The sequence below is a fragment of the Electrona antarctica genome, assembly GCF_951216825.1.
Source record: "Electrona antarctica genome assembly, contig: scaffold_64, whole genome shotgun sequence".
NCBI lineage: Eukaryota > Metazoa > Chordata > Actinopteri > Myctophiformes > Myctophidae > Electrona > Electrona antarctica.
In genome coordinates this window covers 686,155-696,154 of record NW_027638477.1, presented here as the reverse complement: position 1 = coordinate 696,154, position 10,000 = coordinate 686,155, and the positions used below count along the sequence as shown (strand labels likewise).

The 10,000-nt window shown below is 49.0% G+C and overlaps 1 protein-coding gene across 1 annotated transcript in view; it reads right to left on the bottom strand.

Moving 5' to 3' along the window:
- LOC306918063 (protein Daple-like) overlaps positions 1-10,000 on the bottom strand; it is a 94,101-nt gene that overhangs the window by 69,058 nt on the left and 15,043 nt on the right.

Genomic DNA, 10,000 nt, shown 5'->3' with positions numbered 1-10,000 from the left:
GAAGCCAGCGACATGAAGATACAAAGATACAGTCTACCATTCATTGTCAATGGAAGCCAGCGACATGAAGATACAAAGTTACAGTCTACCATTCATTGTCAATGGAAGCCAGCAACATGAAGATACAGTCTACCATTCATTGTCAATGGAAGCCAGCAACATGAAGATACAAAGATGCAGTCTACCATTCATTGTCAATGGAAGCCAGCGACAGATGCAAAGATACAGTCTACCATTCATTGTCAATGGAAGCCAGCGACAGATGCAAAGATACAGTCTACCATTCATTGTCAATGGAAGCACAGCGACATGAAGATGCAAAGATACAGTCTACCCTTCATTGTCAATGGAAGCCAGCGAAAGATGCAAAGATAGTCTACCATTCATTGTCAATGGAAGCCAGCGACATGAAGATACAAAGATGCAGTCTACCATTCAGTGTCAATGGAAGCCAAAGATGCAAAGATACAGTCTACCATTCATTGTCAATGGAAGCCAGCGACATGAAGATGCAAAGATACAGTCTACCATTCATTGTCAATGGAAGCCAGCGACATGAAGATACAAAGATACAGTCTACCATTCATTGTCAATGGAAGTCAGCGACATGAAGATACAAAGATACAGTCTACCATTCATTGTCAATGGAAGTCAGCGACATGAAGATACAAAGATGCAGTCTACCATTCAGTGTCAATGGAAGCCAAAGATGCAAAGATACAGTCTACCATTCAGTGTCAATGGAAGCCAAAGATGCAAAGATACAGTCTACCATTCATTGTCAATGGAAGCCAGCGACATGAAGATGCAAAGATACAGTCTACAATCCATTGTCAATGGAAGCCAGCGACATGAAAATGCAAAGATGCAGTCTACCATTCATTGTCAATGGAAGCCAAAGATGCAAAGATACAGTCTACCATTCATTGTCAATGGAAGCCAGCGACATGAAGATGCAAAGATACAGTCTACAATCCATTGTCAATGGAAGCCAGCGACATGAAGATGCAAAGATACAGTCTACCATTCAGTGTCAATGGAAGTCAGCGACATGAAGATGCAAAGATACAGTCTACAATCCATTGTCAATGGAAGCCAGCGACATGAAGATGCAAAGATGCAGTCTACCATTCATTGTCAATGGAAGCCAAAGATGCAAAGATACAGTCTACCATTCAGTGTCAATGGAAGTCAGCGACATGAAGATGCAAAGATACAGTCTACCATTCAGTGTCAATGGAAGCACAGCGACATGAAGATGCAAAGATGCCACCGACGCTTGTAGCTGCTGCAGAACAGCTACAAACAAGATTCAACTGGATTCAACTTCAGATACAAAGCTACAAATACGCTGTGGAGCTTTGCGTGTTTTGCGTCTGGCCGTGTGAACGCAGCATTCGGCATCATATTTATTCTGTCCTGTAACTATGTACGTACTGTGCGTGCGTGCGTGCGTGCGTGCGTGCGTGCGTGCGTGCGTGTGTGTGTGCGTGTGTGTGTGTGTGTGCGTGTGTGTGTGTGTGTGTGTGCGTACTGAATGTTGTAACTAACAACATTCAGTGAAACAGTAGAAAACAGTCCAGACATTCATTTAGTTCCAGACTAAACATTCTGAACACTAAGCTAAACACACACACACACACACACACACACACACACACACACACACACACACACACACACACACACACACTTTGAGTTCATATCTGTATGGACCGTTTCAAGGCCGTCAAACGCTCTCTGTGTGTGTGTGTGTGTGTGTGTGTGTGTGTGTGTGTGTGTGTGTCTTCCATATCCTCTCCACAACTGTAAACCTCTGTTATGAGACGCACCCTGTCTGCTCAGTTTAGAGCTGACCCAGTCAGTTTAGAGCTGACCCAGTCAGTTTAGAGCTGACCCAGTCAGTCTAGAGCTGACCCAGTCAGTTTAGAGCTGACCCAGTCAGTCTAGAGCTGACCCAGGCAGTCTAGAGCTGACCCAGTCAGTCTAGAGCTGACCCAGTCAGTTTAGAGCTGACCCAGTCAGTTTAGAGCTAACCCAGTCAGTCTAGAGCTGACCCAGTCAGTCTAGAGCTGACCCAGTCAGCTTAGAGCTGACCCTGTTTTGGCAGCCCTTCTGTTTAGTAGAAACCACAGCATGCGAGCCGCCTTTGTTGTCTCCACCAGGCCGAAGGCATGGGGAGAGAGTATGTTTTGCACTCCGTCCGTGTGTGTGTCCGTCCGTCTGTCCTTCCGTCCGTCCGTTATCAGCTAATCTCCGGCACCGTTGGCCCGATCCATGCCAAACTGTGCACACACACTCCCTGGATGCCAACGATGAACCTCTGCCCCAAATATTCCTCAACGGCCTGTTATAGCGCCACCATGAGGCCGATTTAGGCAAAACAAATTTCTGTAGATAACTCGTACACATTTTATCCATAAATCACACAATTCGGTATACACTATCTCCATAGTCATGTGATCAACACGGATCTGCACCATTTCCCATCTTCCATCCTGATAGGCTAAGATTGGCTTCCAAAGCTCACATGATTGGTCCGTTTCGAACAAAATGCCACAAATCACAAACAAATGTGTGTGCAATTTCCATGAAATTATACACACACATTTCCACTAGGACGAGGATGACATGCCACTATTTTTTCCCCCAAATCAGCCTCACGGTGGCGCTATAACAGGCCAATTCCTGTTTTTACCTATAACTGCATCGATCTGTATACAACTTATGTATGCACACTCCCTAGAGGCCATGGAAAAACATTTTCCCTGCATCCCTCCACATCTGCCGGTTATAGCGCCACCATGAGGCCGATTTCTGCAAAACACATTGTTTATGTTAGTCGCACAGATTTCATCCAAATCTCACGCAAATCGGTACACATGATCTCTGTAGTCATGTGATCAAGACGAGCCTGTTGGATTTCTCAGATTCTACACTGATTATCTAAGATTGCCTTCCAAAGTTTTCAGGAGTGGCCCGTTTTGTACAAAATGCTGCACATGTCCTGCTCATCCAGAATACTATCCTCAGAGATGCTATGAGTGATCTGGCTCTGCATTTCCTCAACAAAATGAAGAAAATTGTTGCAAGAAACAAACAAACAAAACAACATGTTTATATTACTCCTAAACATTTTTCCAAACATCACACACTCCTGGTGGAGACCTGTGCCCAGAAGGGCACTTTTTCTAGTTTTAAATGGTCCCCCATTCGCACCTCGGCAAAACCGTTCTCACCTACCAGCCGGAGATGCACTACCGCCACCACGCACGCACGCACGACTGTCATCTGCTAACCATGCATGTAACAGTACTATCACCTTACACACACACACACACACACACACACACACACACACACACACACACACACAAGAGAGCAGAGTTGCCAAACTCTCGTGAGAGAAATAAGCCAAACCCAACTCCAGAAACGAGCCAAAGCTAACCCAATAATATAGTCCTGATAAAATACTATCGGATATAATTTTAATTATTTTAACCTGCAGGGAAAATACAGATCACTAAAACAGGCCAAACATCTGCCTTTCAGCAGCAGGCCAAAGGGAGAGGACATGATTGATTGATTGAAATATGTATTAACAGTTTGCAGAATTACAGTACATTTCAAGCACAAACTCAATACAAAGACGACACCATAAAGCATTACACTGGTTTACAAGAGGGTCCACCTTGTTCAATTCATCATGAATGATCACTCATGATCACTCACTCCTTTAGTCTAGTGACTACCCCCCCGCCCCCCCCCCCACCACCACCCCCCACCTACCCCCACCACCACCACCACCACCTATAACCCCCTTAATCTTCTCCCAAACTGTACATATCAATATTTGTATTATTTTACTAAAATGTGACTAAAACTAAATTAAAACTATTCCAGAGACTATGACTAAAAATCAAACCTCCAGGGAATGAAGAGTCAAACATCAAAGACAACATGTTGACTCCTTAGATTTGATGACAAAATAAAAAAATAAAAGCCACAGCGTTTTAACAACCTCCAACATGGCAACCCTGACAGACAGACAGGCCAAGATCTGGTTACTAGTAAACTGATCCCCCCCCCCCACACACACACACACACACACACACACACACACACACACACACACACACACACACACACACACACACACACACACACACACACACACACACACACACACACACACACACACACACACACACACACACACACACACACACACACACACACACACACACACACAGTGTGAATAAAACATGGCAGGGGGGTGCCAGATGTCTTTGAGGCACAGAGAGGGGCAACAACAGCGAGGGGTCCTCAAGACTTACTACATATTCGGAAGACCCCCCCCCCCCCCCCCCCCCCCTATTGGGGTCCCGGACCCCCTGTAGTAGCTCCGAGGACCCCCAGCGTGGGGTTAGTATTGTACAGGGTTCCCACACATTTGTTTCCCCCCAATGATTTCCAAAACCTTTCCAGAAAATTTAGCCCATTTTTTTCCAGATCAATAGTCGAATTGCTAACCCCTAATTGCTCCTGATGTGCAGGTTGGTGCCTTGCATGGTTTTTGCCACCATCGGTGTGTGAATGTAATGCACAATCTATGTAAGTGTGTGTGTGTGTGTGTGTGTGTGTGTGTGTGTGTGTGTGTGTGTGTGTGTGTGTGTGTGTGTGTGTGTGTGTGTGTGTGTGTGTGTGTGTGTGTGTGTGTACGGTAATGTTTTTAGAGAGGGAGAGAGAGGAACCTCCCCCTCCTCTCAACTCCATGTCTATTGTCCTGTATTGACACAGAATCCCCCCCCTCCCCCCACGCACACTATCCTCCCCCTCCTCCCTCCACCCCCCCCCCTCCCCCACACACACTATCCTCCCCCTCCTCCCTCCACCCCCCCAACACACACATTATCCCCCCCCCCCCCCCTCTCTCTCGTTACTCTCTCTATCGGCCAGCTGTCATCCACCCTCCACCATTCAGAGGGTGGGGGTTGAGCACTGGACACGTGCACGCACGCACGCACGCACGCACGCACGCACGCACGAAACCATACATACAAACAACTAGTTAAGCTAGTTAACTAGTTGAACTACAACAGTGATTCTCAACCTGTGGCACGTGGACCACTAGTGGTCCTAGAGACCCCCCCCCTGCTCTGCCGGAGCAGGGGGGGGGTCCAGAGTTACGGCCATAGCCGTCATCACATGTGATGAGGTCATCACTGATGAGGTCATCACTGATGAGGTCATCACATCTGGGCACATTTGGGCAAGTGGATATGAGCTTGTAGATCTGCTATTTTTCAATAGCTAAAGTATATCATAATGCTTAAAACACCAAAAGGGGTTCTCGTCCAGAATGGGTTAACACAGGGGCTCTGTCCCCTCTGGGGACCCCCGGAAATGCTTTGGCCATGTCTCGGGACCCCCGCCCCGCCCCCCCCCTTCCCACCGCCAATACAAACTGACCAATGCAAAAATAACCTTAATAATAGAGAAAATATATCATAAATTAATACTGAAACCAGACATAATCATTAAGGAAAGTTTATGCATGTACTCTGTAAACGCTTCATTTCCATTTTCCAGCCATTCAGTTGCAAAAAAAAAAAAACGTTTTTCTTTTTTCTTTGTAATAATTTGGGGTCCCCAAACCCCTGGGTTAACACACACACACACACACACACACACACACACACACACACACACACACACACACACACACACACACACACACACACACACACACACACACACACACACACACACACACACACACACACACACACACACACACACACTCACACTCACTCACTCACTCCCTCACTCAAACGCACGCGCACACACACACACACACACACACGCACGCACGCACGCACGCACGCACGCACGCACGCACGCACGCACGCACGCACGCACGCACGCACGCACGCACGCACGCACGCACGCACGCACGCACGCGCATGCACGCACGCACGCACGCACACACACGCACGCACGCACACACACACGCACGCACACACACACAGCCTTGGACTGAGAAGAAGACTGGTAGGTTTGCATCAGCTGAAAAAACATGACACACTGCGGTGTGTGTGTGTGTGTGTGTGTGTGTGTGTGTGTGTGTGTGTGTGTGTGTGTGTGTGTGTGTGTGTGTGTGTGTGTGTGTGTGTGTGTGTGTGTGTGTTCTGTGTGTCTCTAAATGGGTCAGTCTGGGTGAGACAGGGTTAATCTCTAAACACCATCAGCTTAAAGTTGTACTATATGTAGAAATAGGTCAACAAAATGTTTTGTGAATTAATTTACTTTTACTGCGTGCCCCCCCCCCCCCCCCCCCCCCCACCCCTGTGCCCCTACATGTTGTCGGCCACCGGCCTACTGGAGAACCTAATAATACCCGTTGTCAACTTCTCATAGCACCCGTTTTAACTGTCTGTCTGTGTCCCACATGGAGATCTCTGTATCTGTCTGTCTGTGTCCCACATGGAGATCTCTGTATCTGTCTGTCTGTGTCCCACATGGAGATCTCTGTGTCTGCCTGTCTGTGTCCCACATGGAGATCTCTGTATCTGTCTGTCTGTGTCCCACATGGAGATCTCTGTATCTGTCTGTCTGTGTCCCACATGGAGATCTCTGTATCTGTCTGTCTGTGTCCCACATGGAGATCTCTGTATCTGTCTGTCTGTGTCCCACATGGAGATCTCTGTATCTGTCTGTCTGTGTCCCACATGGAGATCTCTGTATCTGTCTGTCTGTGTCCCACATGGAGATCTCTGTATCTGTCTGTCTGTGTCCCACATGGAGATCTCTGTATCTGTCTGTCTGTGTCCCACATGGAGATCTCTGTATCTGTCTGTCTGTGTCCCACATGGAGATCTCTGTATCTGTCTGTCTCCCACATGGAGATCTCTGTATCTGTCTGTCTGTGTCCCACATGGAGATCTCTGTATCTGTCTGTCTGTGTCCCACATGGAGATCTCTGTATCTGTCTGTCTGTGTCCCACATGGAGATCTCTGTATCTGTCTGTCTGTGTCCCACATGGAGATCTCTGTATCGGTCTGTCTGTGTCCCACATGGAGATCTCTGTATCTGTCTGTCTGTGTCCCACATGGAGATCTCTGTATCTGTCTGTCTGTGTCCCACATGGAGATCTCTGTATCTGCCTGTCTGTATCCCACATGGAGATCTCTGTATCTGTCTGTCTGTCTGTGTCCCACATGGAGATCTCTGTATCTGTCTGTCTGTGTCCCACATGGAGATCTCTGTATCTGTCTGTCTGTGTCCCACATGGAGATCTCTGTTTCTGTCTGTCTGTGTCCCACATGGAGATCTCTGTATCTGTCTGTCTGTGTCCCACATGGAGATCTCTGTATCTGTCTGTCTGTGTCCCACATGGAGATCTCTGTATCTGTCTGTCTGTCTGTCTGTCTGTGTCCCACATGGAGATCTCTGTATCTGTCTGTCTGTCTGTGTCCCACATGGAGATCTCTGTATCTGTCTGTCTGTGTCCCACATGGAGATCTCTGTATCTGTCTGTCTGTCTGTGTCCCACATGGAGATCTCTGTATCTGTCTGTCTGTGTCCCACATGGAGATCTCTGTATCTGTCTGTCTGTGTCCCACATGGAGATCTCTGTATCTGTCTGTCTGTGTCCCACATGGAGATCTCTGTATCTGTCTGTCTGTGTCCCACATGGAGATCTCTGTATCTGTCTGTCTGTGTCCCACATGGAGATCTCTGTATCTGTCTGTCTGTGTCCCACATGGAGATCTCTGTATCTTTCTGTCTGTGTCCCACATGGAGATCTCTGTATCTGTCTGTCTGTGTCCCACATGGAGATCTCTGTATCTGTCTGTCTGAAGAGTGCAAACTGACTGTTCAAAGGTTAAGTAATCAATTGGCAGGTGTGGGGTTTCCATGGCAATCAATTGGCTGAGGCTGGAAATTGCACAGGTGAGGGGATTTAGGCTGATTAGGCCCACTGGCAGAGCCTGACCAGAGCCTTCTGTGGTGGTTCTGGAGAACCGTGGGTCCGACCAACTCTCTCACACTCACACACACACACACACACACACACACACACACACACACACACACACACACACACACACACACACACACACACACACACACACACACACACACACACACACACACACACACACACACACACACACACACACACACACACACACACACACACACACACACACACCATTTATTTCTACTCGGTCTGTGTCTCATATGTATATATATTTAGATTGTTTTATCGTGAGAACGATGGCTTACAGCCCTCCTATGAGACACAGACTGGTTTCTGAACCGCCCACAGCCCTCCTATGAGACACAGACTGGTTTCTGAACCGCCCACGGCCCTCCTATGAGACACAGACTGGTTTCTGAACCGCCCACAGCCCTCCTATGAGACACAGACTGGTTTCTGAACCGCCCACAGCCCTCCTATGAGACACAGACTGGTTTCTGAACCGCCCACGGCCCTCCTATGAGACACAGACTGGTTTCTGAACCGCCCACGGCCCTCCTATGAGACACAGACTGGTTTCTGAACCGCCCACAGCCCTCCTATGAGACACAGACTGGTTTCTGAACCGCCCACAGCCCTCCTATGAGACACAGACTGGTTTCTGAACCGCCCACGGCCCTCCTATGAGACACAGACTGGTTTCTGAACCGCCCACAGCCCTCCTATGAGACACAGACTGGTTTCTGAACCGCCCACGGCCCTCCTATGAGACAGACTGGTTTCTGAACTGCCCACAGCCCTCCTATGAGACACAGACTGGTTTCTGAACTGCCCACAGCCCTCCTATGAGGCACAGACTGGTTTCTGAACCGCCCACGGCCCTCCTATGAGACACAGACTGGTTTCTGAACCGCCCACAGCCCTCCTATGAGACACAGACTGGTTTCTGAACCGCCCACAGCCCTCCTATGAGACACAGACTGGTTTCTGAACCGCCCACGGCCCTCCTATGAGACAGACTGGTTTCTGAACCGCCCACAGCCCTCCTATGAGACACAGACTGGTTTCTGAACCGCCCACAGCCCTCCTATGAGACACAGACTGGTTTCTGAACCGCCCACAGCCCTCCTATGAGACACAGACTGGTTTCTGAACCGCCCACAGCCCTCCTATGAGACACAGACTGGTTTCTGAACCGCCCACAGCCCTCCTATGAGACACAGACTGGTTTCTGAACCGCCCACAGCCCTCCTATGAGACACAGACTGGTTTCTGAACCGCCCACAGCCCTCCTATGAGACACAGACTGGTTTCTGAACCGCCCACAGCCCTCCTATGAGACACAGACTGGTTTCTGAACCGCCCACGGCCCTCCTATGAGACACAGACTGGTTTCTGAACCGCCCACAGCCCTCCTATGAGACACAGACTGGTTTCTGAACCGCCCACAGCCCTCCTATGAGACACAGACTGGTTTCTGAACCGCCCACGGCCCTCCTATGAGACACAGACTGGTTTCTGAACCGCCCACGGCCCTCCTATGAGACACAGACTGGTTTCTGAACCGCCCACGGCCCTCCTATGAGACAGACTGGTTTCTGAACCGCCCACAGCCCTCCTATGAGACACAGACTGGTTTCTGAACCGCCCACAGCCCTCCTATGAGACACAGACTGGTTTCTGAACCGCCCACGGCCCTCCTATGAGACAGACTGGTTTCTGAACCGCCCACAGCCCTCCTATGAGACACAGACTGGTTTCTGAACCGCCCACGGCCCTCCTATGAGACAGACTGGTTTCTGAACCGCCCACAGCCCTCCTATGAGACACAGACTGGTTTCTAAACCGCCCATGGCCCTCCTATGAGACACAGACTGGTTTCTGAACCGCCCACGGCCCTCCTATGAGACACAGACTGGTTTCTGAACCGCCCACGGCCCTCCTATGAGACACAGACTGGTTTCTGAACCGCCCACAGCCCTCCTATGAGACACAGACTGGTTTCTGAACCG